Source organism: Chrysemys picta, chromosome 9, assembly GCF_011386835.1.
Source record: "Chrysemys picta bellii isolate R12L10 chromosome 9, ASM1138683v2, whole genome shotgun sequence".
Classification (NCBI taxonomy): Eukaryota; Metazoa; Chordata; order Testudines; family Emydidae; genus Chrysemys; species Chrysemys picta.
Window position 1 is genome coordinate 62,285,311 of NC_088799.1, and position 17,485 is coordinate 62,302,795.

At 47.4% G+C, this 17,485-nt stretch overlaps 1 protein-coding gene and 1 long non-coding RNA gene across 8 annotated transcripts in view; one reads left to right on the forward strand and one right to left on the reverse strand.

Annotated features, from left to right (window-relative positions):
- Positions 1-667: 667 nt before the first annotated feature.
- On the reverse strand, positions 668-8,808 carry LOC103306698 (uncharacterized). Its single transcript, XR_509629.3, has 3 exons — positions 8,587-8,808; positions 7,960-8,082; positions 668-779 (listed from the first exon to the last, which is right to left on the reverse strand). It is a non-coding gene; the product is annotated as an uncharacterized LOC103306698 (long non-coding RNA).
- The window catches only part of ARHGAP36 (Rho GTPase activating protein 36), an 82,444-nt gene continuing 68,933 nt past the window's right edge, over positions 3,975-17,485 (forward strand). For 3 of the 7 annotated variants that reach the window (XM_008175190.4, XM_042853345.2, XM_042853346.2), the window contains exon 1: positions 4,004-4,231. The gene's annotated coding sequence lies outside the window, so the exon portion shown is untranslated. Of the gene's footprint in view, positions 4,232-17,485 lie in introns of all 7 variants that reach the window. The other 4 variants (XM_008175187.4, XM_008175189.4, XM_008175188.4 and 1 more) reach the window with 3 other exon arrangements.

Here is a 17,485-nt window from a genome sequence, read left to right on the forward strand (position 1 = left end):
TTGGGGAACCAGGGTGCAGTATACAGCCTGACTCATGAAAGACACTCCCCTCCGCCCCATCCTCTGCATAAACAAAAACATATCAGAGGACAAAACTTGCAGAGAGCAGTGAAGGGCATTGGGAGACACACCTAGACCCCTCCTGACAAGGGTGACAAGATTAAGACATCTCCATTAGCATACAGAATGGAGAGTAGAGACAACTCCCCCAGCCTCATCTGCATGGAAGATGGGACAGGAAGACATCTCAGTTTACATACAGAATGGAGAACAGAGAACAACACTGAATTCTGGGACCAGAAAAAGCAGGGAAGCACTGCATCCTGGTTGGGACAACCAATTCTTCGAGTGCTTGCTCAAGTGCGTGCTTGCCACGTGCACCGGTGCCAGAAGTTTTTCCCTCAGCAGTACCTGTAGGGGGAGCGCTGCTGCGACCCCTGGAGTGGCATCTCTATAGCGCGCTATAAGGGGAGCTGCGCGCTCCCCCCACTCTCAGTTCCTTCTTGCCGCCAGTGACGGTGAATTGGAACTACTTGCTCCAGCTTTGCTGCAGCTCGTCTCAGAACTCGTTTAGTTGTTAGTAGTACCTGTGTTAGTTAGTTCAATAAAGTTTCAGCTTAATTAGTTAGTTAGTGTTCAGGCCGGGGCATGCCCCAGGCCCCAGGGTTTAAATCATGCAAGTCTTGCAGGCATTCGATGCCTAGAAGTGACCTGCACACCGACTGTCTCCGCTGCTTGGGCGAATCTCACATCAGCGACTGCTGTAAGATCTGCAGGTCCTTTAAACCCAGAAATAAAAAAGAGAGAGACATTAGACTTCGGGCCCTTCTCATGGAGTCGCCAAGCATGGAGTCATGCTCCAACCCCGGTGCGCCGAGCGGAATCTGCACCGGGCACTTCATATTTGGTGCGCAGCGATCTCCCGGCACCTTCCGGTGGCCGGCACCACTCCCCGTCCAAGAAGCAGAGAAAGACACCATCCTGTCAAAGGCGTCAAGAGAAAGCAAGAGGTGAGGCTAGATCCACATCGGGCAGCCCCTGTCCCCACCCCCCGGGCTCTAGAGCTCCGACTCAGTTGAGTGGAGCACCCCGGTTGTGGTCAGCCACGGAGCTGTCCCTTCACATAAACGTCAGGGAACTCAGGGTGATACGCTTAGCCTGCTCACAGCTGCACGGCAAGGTGGTCAGAGTATTCACAGACAACACTGCTGTGATGTTTTACATCAACAGGCAAGGCAGGACGAGGTCCTTGGCCCTCTGCCTGGAAGCCCTCAGCCTCTGGGAGTTCTGTATAGCCCACAACATCTCCCTGAAGGCTTTCCACCTGCCAGGCGTCAACAGCACACAGGCCGATCGCTTGAGCAGGGTTTTCTCCTCCCAACACGAGTGGTTGCTAACTGGCTCTTCCGAGTGTGGGGCTCTCCCCAAGTAGACCTGTTTGCGACCCGGCAGAACCGTCGTTGCCAGAGGTTCTGTTCCAGATAGGGGGTGGGGAGGAACGCGATCTCAGATGCCTTCCTCCTGTCATGGTCGGGTCAACTCCTTTACACCTTTCTCCCGTTTCCCCTCATTGGCAAGGTCCTGGAGAAAGTGAAAATGGACAAGGCACGTGTCCTCCTGATTGCCCCAGCTTGGTCCCGGCAACATTAGTACGGGACCCTCCTGGGTTTGCTCGTGGCCCCTCCGTGGCCGTTGCCACTCCACCCGGACCTACTCTCTCAGGATCAGGGCCGCTTCCTCCACCCCAATCTGGCTACCCTCCATTTGACAGCGTGGCTGATCAATGGCTAGATGCGGAGGAGAGAAGGTGTTCAGAAGGGGTCAGGCGTGTCCTCCTCGAAAGTAGAAAGCCATCCACGTGCCAAGCCTACCTGGCAAAGTGGTCCAGGTTCTCCAGGTGGGCAGGTGAGCGGGGTATTTCCCCAATGTCTGCCCCACTCCAACTTATCCTTGAGTACCTTCTTCACCTTAGAACTCAAAGCCTGGCCCCTTCCTCCATCAGGGTGCACCTGGCGGCTATTTCGGCGTTCCATCCGCCAGTCCAGGGCTGCTCAGTTTTCTCCCATGCCATGACTGGGCATTTCCTCAAAGGGCTAAACTGGTCCTGTCCTTATGCTAGAACCCCTGTCCCTCAGTGGGATCTAAATTTGGTGTTATCCCGCCTCACGGGGCCCCCGTTTGAACCTCTGGCCACATGCTCATGGTCTCACCTTTCATGGAAGGTGGCCTTCCTCGTGGCCATCGCGTCAGCCTGGCAGGTCTCAGAGCTCAGGGCCCTGACCTGTGACCCCCCCTTACACAGTCTTTCACAAGGACAAGGTTCAGCTCCGCCCACACCTGGCATTCCTCCCGAAGGTGGTCTCCACTTTTCACATGGGCCAGGACATCTTCCTGTCTATCCTCTGCCCCAAACCTCATGCCTCTAACAAGGAATGTTGCCTCCATACGCTCGATGTGCGCAGAGCACTGGCTTTTTATCTGGATTGGACTAAGCCGTTCCGCAGCTCTTCACAACTCTTTGTTGCTTCAGCCGAGCGCATGAGGAGTCAACCGATCTCCACCCAGAGGCTTTCCTGGTGGATTACATCGTGCATCCACACATGGTACGACCTAGCAGGGGTTTCCGCATCACCTATCATAAGGGCTCACTCAACATGGGCTCAGGCCTCGGCGGCGGCCTTTGTGACCCATGTCCCTATCCAGGACATCTGTAGAGCTGCTACCTGGTCCTCAGTGCACACGTTCACGTTGCAGTATGTGATCATCTCCCACCCCAGGGATGACACTATTTTTGGTAGAGCTGTGCTTCAGCCAGGGAATCTGTGAACTCCTACCCACCTCCATCAGACATAGCTTGCAATCACCTACTGTGGAATACACATGAACAAGCACTCGAAGAAGAAAGGACAGTTACCTGTTCCGTAACTGGCATTCTTCGAGATGTGTTGCTCATGTCTATTCCACATCCCGCCCTCTTTCCCTTCTGTTCGAGTTGGTCCGGCAAGAAGGAACTGAGGGTGGGGGGAGCGTGCGGCTCCCCTTATAGCACGCTATAGAGGTGCCACTCCAGGGGTCACAGCAGCGCTCCCCCTACGGGTACTGCTCAGGGAGAAACTTCCAGCACTGGTGCACATGTCCTTTACAAGATTACCGTCAAGGCTTTGCCTGTGAAGTACACTGTGAACCAGGTTGTTATGAACTGAAAAGCAGTGAGAAAAGTGTGGGATGGAAGAAACGTTATAGGATGGAAGAAAGAGAATTGTGGGAAATTGTCCCAAGCTCCCATAATTCCTTGAGTGTAGTGCTGGTATCCCACAATACACTGGCATAGTGTTCCACATGGCAGCGTGCAGGATGATGGCACAGGGAACAATAGGATGCCTAGCCATGGTGAGCCATGTCTTTTGATGACACAAGCTCGTGCGGTGAGGATGTGCTGCGTCAGCCAAAGCAGCCACATGCGTATACTCTGTTGATGTGGCGATGTCAGCGGATGTATGGCCGCAAAAGTCCTGCTAGCAAAACTTTCTAGTGTAAACGCGACCTGAGAAGTGCTGCTTGCATGTCCTTTGCTGCTGAGTGCTCTGTGCCCATTCCTTCTTAGGGAGCAGAGAACAGCCCTAATAAATGTGTTCCTGAAACACCCATCTCTCTAAACATAGCATATAACCCTCCAGTAGTGCAACTGCAATCAACAGTGACTGCTGAAAATCAGCCTATTATGAACAATACTGGTCATTTCAGAAGGATCTTGTAAGTTCTTGGGTTTCCCTTTGTGCTCATGAATTAAAAGGATCTTTGCCCATTCCCTAATTTTTTATGGCTAATGGTAAGAAAAGAATGGGAGCAATTAAGACTGAGACCAGAAATGAATAATGATCCCTTTGCCTAAGGAATAAACACCAGTAGCCCTGGGAGCTGTACTTCTCTTTTAAGCTAATCCTCCCCTCTTCTACACATGATGTTTCTGGCTTTCATTTGTCTTGGCAGGAAATTCATCTCTTCTCTTCCCTTTCCCACCCCCTCTTTTCTCTGTTGCCAGATGCTGTTCTTCCCTGCCTCACTTCTCATCCTGCTAAAGTTGGGGTAAGCTCATCTAACGCACGCTGCACGGTGTCTGGGGGGACGGGGTGGAGACAACGGTTTAAAGCAAGCGTCTTAACAATTTCCAGATCTTCACTTTGAGAAAGGAGCCCCGATGTAAGTTGTGAGCCGAAAATGAAGCTGTAAGGTAAACAAAACTCCTTTGCTCCTGTTTGTACGGGGATATTTATCTGCTGAAGGGCAGTGGCAAATGCAACTCTGGGTAAACTGGGTCTATAAACAGCTTTGGAAACAGAGGAACTGATGCATCTAAGAGTTTGCTGTTTGATTTAATGAATCTCACAAAGATCCAACCCTAAAAACAGGTGGGGAGGATTTCATTGTAAAAAGGAGAGAGGTTGTAAATTTTGCTTGGAGGGAAAGATTTGCTCACATTCATCAAACTGAAGTTTGAAGTGGATACTTAGCACTTCCGCTTTTAAAGCTTCCAGAGGCTATTCAGCCATTCAGTTACAGACTAATTAAAGCCTTAGTGCTTCTTGCCCAGTGTGCATTGGAGTTCGGGGGGATGTGCGAGGAGAGCTTTTCAGACAGCGAGGCACTGTACTGGGCTGGATGTGAGAGCTGTGCTGCCAGTTAGCTGCTTGGAGTTTATTCTCACCCAATTTTATATCTGCTGGACAAAAATGAGCATCACCGATCGCGGTGAACAGGAGAGGGCAAATGGGAATTTCTTCTGATGTCTCTTTCTATGCTGCAGGGCTAATGGGGGCTGGAGAGCAGTGCAGACTATTATGGGGTGAACTGAGGTATAAATATTAAGGCAACAAGGTACCCTTAGATTATCTGGTCTGAATCTTTTGTATATCACAGGCGACAGAACCTCATCCAGTGATTCCTGCAGCGATCCCAATAGCTTGGATAAATGGGTATGCTCAATGCGCAGCCTCTCATGTGGGTAAAGGGGCATACACTGTGGTCAAGCTATAACAGGACTGAAGTGTTGTGTTCCAGGATGTGGGTTAATGGAGGTCAGGTGGGTTAGGTCACTGTGCATCCTTACTGGGGTTACCAAGGGTTTAGGTGGCCAGGACCTATGCACTAGCCCTTACAGAGCTGCTGGGATTCATGGAGGCAGGCACCATAGTGCAATCTGTTACAGGGTTAACAGCAAATGGGGCAGGCCCTGGCAGGAAAGCTGTTTTTCAACTCTAGCATTGCATTCCTTGTTACAATGAGTGCCTGACCGCATTCTGTCTAGTTCAGATTGCTTAAGAGTTTCCATTGTAACCCCCTATTTTCATATGCAGATAATTGGGACTATATACAGAGTCTGCTGCAGCTGGCCCCAAATCTATCCTTGTTTTTTTCCCAACCTCCTCTCCATAGTCTGTGCACCCTCCAGTTATGCAGCAAGTGCATGACTAACATCTGTCACATGTGGTTCATTCTGTCTTTCAGCCTCTTCCCAGGGGAAGTGTGGGTGCAGTGGAGTGTTTTGGTTTGGTAGGGTGCTTTTATTATTCTTATATGCACATGCTGCTCTGTGTTTCCATTAGCAAAGGCAGGTTGGAGCAGTGTGCCTTGCGTTGGGGAGGTTAGTGATGATCCTTAGCTCCTGGAGGAGTTCATTTCTCCAGTCTCAGACCATCCCCAAAGAAAGCTCTGTCTCATGCACAGACGAGCTTTACCCTTGCAGTGGCCTGTGGGGGCCATGTGGAGAAGGAAGGTGGCTTCTACAGGGTAGAAGTTTCTCTCTGGTGGCTTTAAAGGTTATAAGTAGAGGAATCTTCACTGGGAAGTACATCTGGGGCAGCATGATTGAGTCAGGAGGGTATCAGGATGGACATTGACTGGCCAGATCTGAGTAGTGGGTCAATGGAGAGACAGGCAGCAGAGGTGGATGTGATAGTAATGTACCACTGTGTCATCGATTCTCTTTAGGGTGAACGGCTGGTCTACACTAGTGGAACCACCATTGCTAGAACAGGTGAAAAATTCTTTAGCCTGGTGCACTCCACTGGCTCCCGAGGCCAAAATGCCCTTCCCAGCCCAGTGTGCTCCACTGGTTTCTGGGCCCAGTGCACAATGTATCCTCGCTGCATAGCCCAATATCTCCTTTCTGTTTTGGGCAACCAAGTTCCTCTAAAGTAATGTGCGATTTCTCAAGGAGCTGATTCACGAGATATCTGAGCCATTAGCAATTATCTTTGAAAACTCATAGAAGATGGGAGAGATTCCAGAGGCCTGGAAACGGGCAAATACAGTGCCAATCTATAAAAAGGGGAATACGGACAGCCCGGGGAGTTACAGACCAGTCAGCTTAACTTCAGTACCTGGAAAGATAATGGAGCAAATAATCAAGCATTCAATTTGCAAACACCTAGAAGATAATAAGGTGATAAGTAATAGTCAGCATAGATTTGTCAAAAACAAATCATGTCAAACCAACCTAATAGTTTTCTTTGACAGGGTAACAAGCATTGTGGTTAGGGGGGAAGTGGTATACATTGTATATCTTGACTTTAGGAAGGCTTTTGATACTGTCTCACATGACCTTCTCAAAAACAAACTAGGGAAATACAACCTACATCAGTGGTTGTCAACCTGCAGCCCGTGGGACGCTTGTGACCCAATCAGTACACAGCTGCAGCCCATGTGACATCCTCAGGGCCATACAAGTAGTATTGGAAAACTGATCCCAGGGAGTAATTATCTGTGGTTCAGAGTCAAGCTGGAAGGGCATATTGAATGGGGTCCTGCAGGGATCCGTCTGTTCAATATCTTCATCAGTGATTTAGATAATGGCATAGAGAGAACACTTATAAAGTTTGTGGGCAATACTAAGCTGGGAGGGGTTGAAAGTGCTTTGGAGGGCAGGATTAAAATTCAAAATGATCTGGACAAACTGGAGAAATGGTCTGAAGTCAATAGGATGAAATTCAATAAGGACAAATGCAAAGTACTCCACTTAGGAGGGAACAAAGTTGTACACATACAAAATAGAAGAAGCCTGAAAATGTAACAAAGTGGCGACGAGGATGGGATTCCTGTGCTGCCCCAGCAACAGAAGGAAGTAGAAGTCAAGGTACAAAAAAACAAAACAAAACAAAAAATCCTTTTTGCTGTTGGAAGGGGGTGAAAACTGGCTTGTTTGCACTGACTGTGCAACCTGAAACTAAAACCATGGCTACACTTACGGGGCCGCTGAAACCTTTTGAGGATAGTGCAATGGCACGTATATACTGAGCGTTTGGATCTTTTTGTTATTCCAAATGACATTACAGAAGCGAAGAAGGTGCCAATATTCTTAAGTGTTGTAGGGGCTAAAACCCCTACTCCCTGCTACGCAGCTTATTACACCCTGTTAAGCCTGAGACCAAATCTTACAGTGACATTGTGGAAATCCTGAGGTCCCATTTTTCTCCAAAACCACTGGTAATTGCTGAAAGATATAGGTTCCACAAAAGAGACCAGAAAGAAGATGAAACAGTGGTACAATTTGTAGCAACTTTGAGAAAGCTTGTAGAACACTGTGAATTTAAGGAGATGTTAAATGATGCCCTGTGTGACAGGTTAGTGTGTGGCCTGTACAGTGAAGCTATACGGAAGCACCTATTGACAGAGGCTCAGCTTACCTTACAGAAGGCTGGGAGGGATAGCGGTTTGAGTATTGGCCTGCTAAACCCAGGGTTGTGAGTTCAATCCTTGAGGGGGGGCCACTTAGGGATCTGGGGCAAAATCAGTACTTGGTCCTGCTAGTGAAGGCAGGGGGCTGGACTCGATGATCTTTCAAGGTCCCTTCCAGTTCTAGGAGATGGGATGGGATATTGCTGTCTCCATGAAACTGGCTACAAAGGAGACACAATACATCGGTGCGCCCCCTAGGGTGCATAAGGTGTCACAAGAACCTACCCACAAAACTGTGCGGAGTCAGGAATGTTACCACAGTGGTAAGCCGGGTCACCATGCATCAGAATGCTTGTGTAAGGACCTGGTGTGTCGACACTGTGGCAAAAAGGGACGCATAGAGTGTGCCTGTAAACAAAAGAAAAAGAGGCTTGTGGTCTGGCTGACCAAAAAGAGAAACCTGCATACCCTAGAGCAGACCCAGGATGACCATATCACCCATCCACCAATGGATTAACTGAAAGATTTGTGCAGACAATGAAACAAGCTTTGAAATTGGCAAAGCGATAATTATCCATTCAAAAGCGTCTGGACACCTTCTTGCTATCCTACAGAAACACACCTCATGCTACGACCAAGGCATCCCAAGGCATCCCCGGCCTGTCTAATGATGGGATGACAGCTGCGCACTTGCTTTGATCTGCTGAAACCTTCTGAACCCCAACAGATTGTGCAACGTCACTAGCAAGATCAAGTCATCCGGCGTGCACCCAGAGCAAAAGATAGGACCTTTAGCTCAGGAGAGCCGGTTTTGGCTTGGAATTATACTTCTGGAGCTAAATGGGTCCCTGCCACTGTCATCGCTCAAACAGGACCTGTTTCCTACACAGTCCGGACTGCAGAGGATCTCACCTGGCGGCGACATGTAGATCAGCTGTTGCCAGGTCATACCAGTCCTCAGGACACATCTTCAGTTGAGTTGCCTGACTTCACCACTTCTGTCGAGACACCGAATCAAGAGTCACTGGTTCCTGACTGTCCCCCTCCATTACTGCCGGCGGCTGAGATACCCCCCTGCCTGGAACGAGCTGATACCACATCCTCACCCATTCACCCGGAGCCCGTTGTCAGGCCTGCGCCCAAGACACTTTCGGGTGCAACAACACCAGAAGTCCGCCGTAATCCACCTAGAGACAGAAGGCCTCCTCAATGGCTGGATCTTTAGCTAGGGCGAACCCACGGTTACGGGGCAAAATAATCCCCAGGATTTAGCCGGGAATGGAGGCAGTCTACCCTCCTTCTCTAGTTTAGTGTTTGTTTTATTTAGGGGATGTTCTCATTAAGGGGGAAGGAATATGTTGTGTATTTGGTTGTCGTGGTAATAGAATCTTGTTGTTGCTATGGCAACTGAGTTAGATTATTAGGGGATAGCCCAGCCAGTTTTGGCTGGTTTGGTTAGTTCAGTGTGTGGCAATAAATGGCTGCTTTTAAGGTTTACAGCTCTCTGTGTCTCAAGTGATTTCTTCCTAAAACTGCTGCTCCCAAGGATACAACAGAAATGACTGCCTAGGAAGGAGTACAGTAACTCTTCACTTAATGTTGTAGTTATATTCCTGAAAAATGCGACTTTAAGTGAAACGATGTTACGTGAATCCAATTTCCCCATAAGAATTAATGTAAATGAGGGAGGGGGGAGTAGGTTCCAGGGCAGCTTCCCCTATTCTTCAAGCACCAGAGGCAGGGGGTTCAACCTTCAGCCCACCCACTCCACTCCTTCCCCCAAGCCCCCACCCTTGACCCACCTCTTCTCCCCCCACCTCCTCCCCCTTTACTTTGCTCGCTGCGTCCTGGCTCCTCCCCCCTCCCTCCCCTCCCTTCTAAACGCCTCAAGCCAGCTGATTGCTGAGTAGGGGAGGGAGGGGGGAGGCGCACCGAGTTCTCGCTCCTCCCCCCTCTCTTCTGCCCGGGGCAATCAGCTGGCTTGCCGTGTTCGGGAGGCAGGGGAAGCCTGTGCGCCAAGTCCTCACTCCACCCCACTCCCTCCTGCTTCCAAAATGCCGCAAGCCAGCTGATTGCCCCTGGCAGGAGGCAGGGGGCGGAGGGGGAAGGCACTGATCCTCAGAGTCTGCCAGCGGGTGGGAGGCACTGCGGGGGAGGGGCCGTAGGGAGGCTGCCAGCTGTGGAGAAAGCAGGCAGACAAACAACGTAAGAGTGGAGCATTGCACAACTTTAAATGAGCATGTTCCCTAATTGATCAGCAATGTAACAACTAAACAACGTTAAGCGGGATGACTTTAAATGAGGAGTTACTGTACTGAAGAAAGGGATCTGGGGGTTATAGTGGATCACAAGCTAAATATGAGTAACAGTGTCACACTGTTGGGAAAAAAAAGTGAACATCATTCTGGGATGTATTAGCAGGACTATTGTAAGCAAGACACATGAAGTAATTCCTCCACTCTACTCTGTGTTGCTGAGGCTTCAGCTGGAATATTGTGTCCAGTTCCAGGTGCCACATTTCATGAAAGATGTGGACAAATTGGAGAAAGTCCAGGGAAGAACAACAACAATGATTAAAGGCCTAGAAAACATGACCTATGGGGAAAGATTGAAAAAAATGGGTTCGTTTAGTCTGCAGAAGAGAAGATTGGTGGCGAGGGGGAGAGGGAACACAACAACATGGTAATAGTTTTCAAGTACATAAAAACTTGTTACAAGGAGGACGGTGAAAATTGTTCTCCTTAACTTCTGAGGATAGGACAAGAAGCAATGGGCTTAAATTGCAGCAACTTCCTGTTAGGGTAGTTAGGCACTGGAATAAATTGCCTAGCGAGATTATGGAATCTGTCACTGGAGGCTTTTAAGAACAGTTTAGAGAAACACCTGTCAGGGATGGTCTAGTTATTACGTAGTTCTGCCTTGAGGGCAGGGGACTGGACTAGATGTCCTCTCGAGGTCCCTTCCAGTCCTTCACTTCTATGATTCTTCCCCTGCCGTAAAAGAGAAATGACAATTCTGATTAGGCTAATACAAAAATGAGTATTTAAATAAAGGGATGCAGCTGGGCAGGATAACCACATTTATTACACTGCTCTGACCATTAGTGACCTAGGGAGGATCTCCCATCTACTAACATCTTCCCTAATATTTACAGTTAGTTGCCAAGTTATCTTTATACATATCCCTTAATTCTGAAGTATAGAATTTTCTCCTTTGCTTTTTGGGAGGGAAATTCCTAGGAAGGTAGTCTGGATATTCAGATTTGTAGTAATTTATTTTATACTCTCAGTGACTCTGGTTGTGTTGTGGAAACAAGCATCTCATTCCCATGTAATGCCACTTTGTGTGCCTACCTAGCTGTTTCACTACCTCTAACTTGTTCAGAGAATCTTCTGGCTGTGCTAATATTCCTCTTCAGTTGAATATGAGGAGGGGTTGTGGGCAGCCCTGACTTGTAGCTGGTTCTAGCTGAAAAAGACATGATGTATTCCACTAAGGACTAGAGGCTTGCAGGGAATTGTGTTGTTCTGTTTCACAGATTAGCCTCCTACACCCAGTTTTTTGCAGTGTGATTATCATAAAAGGCAATTACACCAAATGTAAAGGCCTTTGTGGTATGTGTGTTACCACTGTTGATGGGTTGTTGTAATGTTTTGAGTGGGGAGTTTGGTTAAGTAGCTTACACAGATCACTGGCTACTTTTCTCTGTGACAAATCCTGCCCCAGCAATCGTAAAAGCTGTCCCAGGAGATCCGCTATTACCTTTGTTAGAATCTCTGCATCCCTGTTTGATAATGACATAGGCGGACATGCATCGCATAGGGCCTTTGCGTGGCTTTGGCATTAACATGGTATGTGCTTCCCCTTGGGAAGCTAGTAAGTAGGTTGTTATTCCCAAAGCTATTTTATAAACATATTCAGCATGGTTTTTACTGGATATAGTCAACCTTTTTGTATTAGTCACTGCTGAATCCATCTGATCTCGGGGCTTTACCTCTAGTCAGAATTTTAACATCATTTCTAAGAGCCTCCTGTGTGATTTGCTCATAGAATAATTTTATTTTTGTGTTAGGGGTTAAGTAGCAAAGGGCCAGATTTTCAAAGGTATGTAGGCACCTAAAATACAGATGGTGCCTAGTGGGGCTTGTAACCGTGTTTAAGCAGGCCAGGTGCCTAACTCTCCTTGATTCCCATGGGAGTCAGCAGCCTAACCTGCCAGGTGCTTTTTCAAATCTCACTAGGAACCATCAGCATCTTTAGGTGCCTCCATACCTTTGAAAATCTGGCCCAAAGTTTCCAATTGCCCTTTTTATGTCTCTATTCACTCAGAGGAGGAGAGTAGCTTTTGTAATAAACTTGAACTATTTGAAGAATGCCTTTAGTTTTAGTTATGAATTCCCTTGATTCTGTTTAAAGATAGAATATGCAGTTGCTGGCTTGCTTTATTTTCGTAAGATTAGCTAGCAAATGCTGCGATTTGCTGCTGTGCTCGAAATAGCTCTGCTGTTGGATCATATAACTATATTGTGGCTTTTGAAAGACTGGGCAGTCAAGAGGCTTTCTCAGGACATCCAGTCCCTTTAGCTTGTCCCTGCCAAGGTTCTCATAATAGTCTTTTTCCAATTTATATAATTTTACTAAGTCTCTTTAACTAACTAACTAATTCAACCCTCCTATCAAACCAAAACATAAGAATGGCCATACTGGGTCAGACCCATGGTCCATCTAGGCCAGTATCCTGTCTTCTGACAGTGGCCAATGCCAGGTGCCCCAGAGGGAATGAACAGAACAGGTAATCATCAAGTGATCCATCCCCTGTTGCCCATTCCCAGCTTCTGGCAAACAGAGGCTATGGACACCATCCCTGCCCATCCTGGCTAATAGCCATTGATGGACCTATCCTCCATGAATTTATCTAGTTCTTTTTTTGAACCCTGTGATAGGCTTGACCACACACTATACCACACACCCCATTCTCCTCTGAGGAAGCGCATGAGAAAAAGAATGAACCGTTCATGAAAGCTGCTAATAATTTTGCTCAATGAATGATTGGAAGGTGCTCTGGGCTAGATCACAAACTGCTTCTAAGTCCACCAGTGAGGCACCATGGACATTCTCAAGAGCACTGCTCAGCTAGGTGCCCAAGGTTTCACTGGCAGTCATGCACTAAGCCACCTTAGATATAGGCCCCGGCAGGATTCTCAAACGAAGCGTTTCCCCTGCCTAACTTGCCAGCAGGGCCCAATCCTGCAGGCATAATCAAAGCATGACTAAGACTGATACCTGTCATAAAAGACAGCTGGGGCAGAGCAGGTGAGATGTGTGCCCAAACTTAGAGGTTAGGCCACTTACTAGGCTGTGGGAGATGGAAGTTCAAGACCCTGTAAAAATAATTAAACATTTGTTGGAGCAAAGTGGAACTGCTCCAGCAGGAGAGATTGAGAGAGACGTTCCATGGTGTACTCTGTAGCCTAGTGGTCAGGGCGCTCCCCCGGGAGGGGAAGAACCTGCATTTAAGTCCCAACTGCAAAGCAGGGACATGAAAGCAGGTCTCCCACGTCCCAGGTGAGCAAGGATTTCACTTAGCATGGTGGCTGGAGGTTTACTGTTGTGGGCTTAGCCCTCAGTCACTGTGGTGTTGAGGGTAGTGTTAAATCTATATAGAACAGACTCTTTGAGCAATTTATTTTTAACTAACCATTTCACAGTATTTCTCATCATCACAGTTTTTAACTCAAGATGTTTTGATTTCTTTTCCTTTTATTAACCCCTTTTGGGGAAGCATTATTATTGACTGTGACCTCTGTTCTGGCAAGGGATGTTTTTCTGTATGGCTGATAATGACACTCCTTCCAATTTTAACTCCATCTGCATCAAATTTTGGGGGTGGGGATTTCCTTCCGGGTTAGTGACATGCCTTGGGATCAAGGTAGGGAGAAGCTGAGGCACCCTATGGAGCCATTGACTTCCCTATAGCAATGGAACCCGGTGAGCAAGGAGGTTCTATAGAGCACAGGGATCCATGGGGAGGCAGGGATCAAGGAACCAGGAGAGTTAGGAGCTTTCCTGAGTCAGCTTCTGAGTCATTTTCCCACTACTCCTCAGGCTCCAACATCCCACACCTTGACTCCTGCTTCCCCCCACAGCACTGCATCCCTGTGAACTTCCTGAAGTCTGCGGGACCTGCTGCAGACTTTAGTAGGCCTGCGCATAAGCCCAATGTAGACACTACACAGATCCACAGCAGCTCCTGCTCCTTGATATCTGGGACTGGGAGTAGGCATAATGGTTTGGAACTGGGGGAGCTTTAGGCAGGGGCTAGATGACTCAAGGAAGATGGGGGTGAGCCATGGAAACAGGAGAACTACCCTGGCCAAGAAAAGGCTGTAGCGCCTAGGAGCTCTGCAGGTGTGCTGAGCTGAGGCTAGGGGGGAGAATCTGGGAGTTTAGGATATATGCAGGGTAAGAAGTGTTCCTGAGGCCAGAGGACATCCATGTGGCTGCCTATACGGGGCTGTATACTGCTGATGGCTGCCGTTTCCTACAATTCCCCTTTTCACACAGCGGCATGTTGTAAGGGGGCTCTTCAGAATGGAGTATTCCATGCTTCAACCTCATCCCAGTGCCAGGGAAACAGATTGAGGTGCTTTGCCACAGTACGGTTTCTGCACAGGGAAATAGCACCTCATCAGTCCATCTGAGTTCTTCGAACCTGGACATACAATAGTAGATCAAGGAGAACTGGGTGACATTATTTATTTGGACTTTCAAAAAAACCCTGACAAAGTGCCTCACAAGAGACCAAGGAGGGGGTCGGCTCCAGCTTTTTTGTCGCCCCAAGCAGCGAAGCTGGAAAAAAAAAAAAAGATAAAGCCACGGTCAGTAGCACTTCGGCGGCAGCTCTACCGTGCTGCTTCATTCTTTGGTGGCAATTCAGTGGCGGGTCCTTCGCTCCGAGAGGGACTGAGGGACCCACCGCCGAATTGCCACCGAAGACCCAGACGTGCCGCCCCTTTCCATTGGCCGCCCCAAGCACCTGCTTCCTTCATTGGTGCCTGGAGCCGGCCCTGACCAAGGAGATGGAGCAGTCTTGAGGAGAGAGGCAAAGTACCGTCATGCATCTGGAACAGGTTAAGAGATAGAAAATAAAGACTAAGAAATGGGAGAAGGAGACAGATTTGGGGGCAAAGCAAGGGGAAAAAAATTGAACACCGTGAAATGTCTTTGTTGCTTCCATTTCCTTTTTTAAAATGTAGAAAATTCCTTACAAAGTAGCTACATTAAAAGAAATGCAAAGTAAGGCCTGAAAAGTCAGGAAATGACAAAGTTACAATTGCCTGTGAAATCTTAATCCTGCCTCCTTGTGAGTTTGCCTTAGGATACAGCTTTTTTTAATTAACATGATCACATGGTCTTAAAATGAAAAGCCTGATCATAATGCTCTCTGAACATTTTGTCATAATCTAATTGTGGTTCAATAAACATTTTTTCAACCTCCTTGTGCACGTTAGCAGCTTCAGGAATTGAAGTGAATTCCTCTGCACAGAAACAAGAGGCATTGCTACTGACTTCAATGTTTGGAGTAATTCCCCAGTAAACCTTCAATTCCCCACTAATTCCCCAGCCCAATATTTGCTGCCATCTGGCAACCAACCGATTCATAGATTCGAAGGCCAGAAGGGACCATTGTGATCATCTAGTCTGACCTGTGTAACGCAGGCCGCAGAACTTCCCCTGAAAAAATTGCTAGAGCATATTTTGCAGAAAAACATCTAATTTTAATTTAAAATTGCCAGGGATGGAAAATCCGCCGTGACTCTTGGTAAATTGTTCAGTGTAACCAACTCTTGCAATTTTATCTGAGTTGTGAGATATTTGGTGTTTTTTCTTAAAGCCATAGCTCCTGGAGCCATGTGACTACATGGGAATCTCAACTTTCATTTTTTTTAAAATTAAAGTTTCTAGTCCTCGTGGTTTCAGAGAAGCCTGAAAATGTAACACCTAAATACCCAACCTCCCCTCCCCCACCAAAAGAACCCAAAACTTATTATTTTAAAAATCTGACAATTTTAAGCCAATCTCTATTTTGGGGGCCAGACTCATGATTTTTCAATACTTGGGTTTGGCCGTATTGTAACATCTTGTCTATATTTGGATCACAAATTAGGTATGAGCCAACAATGTGATGCAGTTGCAAATAAGGCGGTTTGAATCTGGAAGCTGCAATGCATTTATTGTGAAAGAATTTGCACATAGAGGTCCTGATGCTACGGGGGTAAGCAGTGCACATGTGAGGGACCCCACTGAACTCCAGGTGCAAATTTTAACAGTAAGGGTAAAAAAACAACAACATTTGAACGACTGGCCTGGGGATGGGATGGACACGCTGTCATGTGGAGTCTTTCAATCAAGGTTGGTTGTAGCTTTCTCAAAGATACGCTCTAACTCAGTGTTCCTCAGCGGCTGGGGCACGACCCACAAGTGACCAGGAAAGGCAATCAAGGGGGTTGTAAGGTGCAGAAAATTATTATAATTATAAAGCAAAGAAAATAAAATTTCCAGAATAACTTTGGAGCAGCCTAAACATTAAAAACCTATCTCGCTCCCCCCACTACTTGCAAATAAGGCCCTTCAAGACCAAATATTCTCTGTCAAGCTCTCAACATACACAGGCTAGAATTGTTCTCCTTGATACATTTTTACTCTGACTTTTATAGTAAGTATAAGCAGGGGAACGGGGCTTGCAAACGTTTTTGACTTCCAGTAAGGGGTCGCCAACCTGGAAAGGTTGAGAAACACTGCTCTAACTTAACCACAGGACTCTGGCTTGTGCTGTGCAGGAGGTCAGACTAGCTGATTATAGTGTGCCTCTTGGCCTTACAATCCTTGACTCTGTGAAAATCGGGCTTTATAGAGGCACTGGAGTCTGGCCATGCACAACCCACTGCTGGATTGGGACCATATCTAGCATCATCTCTCATACTCTTTCCATCCAAGTCTTTTGAGTGCAATTTTAGAGTAAGCCCACAATGGCCCTATGTTACTACACGAATATTTTTCTTGAAAAAGCCTCATCTTAGCCATGTGGGTCTGTCACAAATCTACTCACATGGCACTTATGCTCTTTCTCGTGTCTTTAAATTGTATCACTAGTGACTGTACCCAAATATTCCAGTGAATGGGGATGATCAGTTTGTCACACTTGTAAATAGCTCCTCCCTCAGTAGTTATTTTTGCACGCCCAGACGGCTTGCTGTGAACACCCCTCAGTACTCAGCCCTGCATGCTCAGCAGACAGCATATAAATACATTCTCTTGGATCACTTCAGCCATTGTTACCCTGACATAGGATGGAGCATTTCAGCTTTCTTGACAAGTGGAAGTTCAGTGTTTTGAAGACATGTTGGTTGCAAATATAGCACGAGCTATTTGCTTATCTATGTAGTTTTTGAATCAGTCACAGTAAGGATGCTAATGATGCCAGTGCTGCAGAATCATTAATGCTGCTAGTGCTGCTGTTCTTGGAGCTCCAGTGTTAGTTGCATGAGCAGACAGTGCAGCTTGCTGATTCAGCAGACCGCCATGTTATGCATAAAGAAAGACCACAGGCTTGGTTCGATGGCGAAGGCGCTCAACTAGGTTTATTGTCAGCAAAGCATGGTACTAGCACCCTGTCCAACAGGTCACAGGGACACTAACGCATGTATGCCCATCACAAGCTAAAGCTCCATCAATATAACAGGATGCTGTCCCCTCAGCCAATCCAAAGATATCCCTCCTATGACTTGCCCTTTTGTACATTGATACAAAC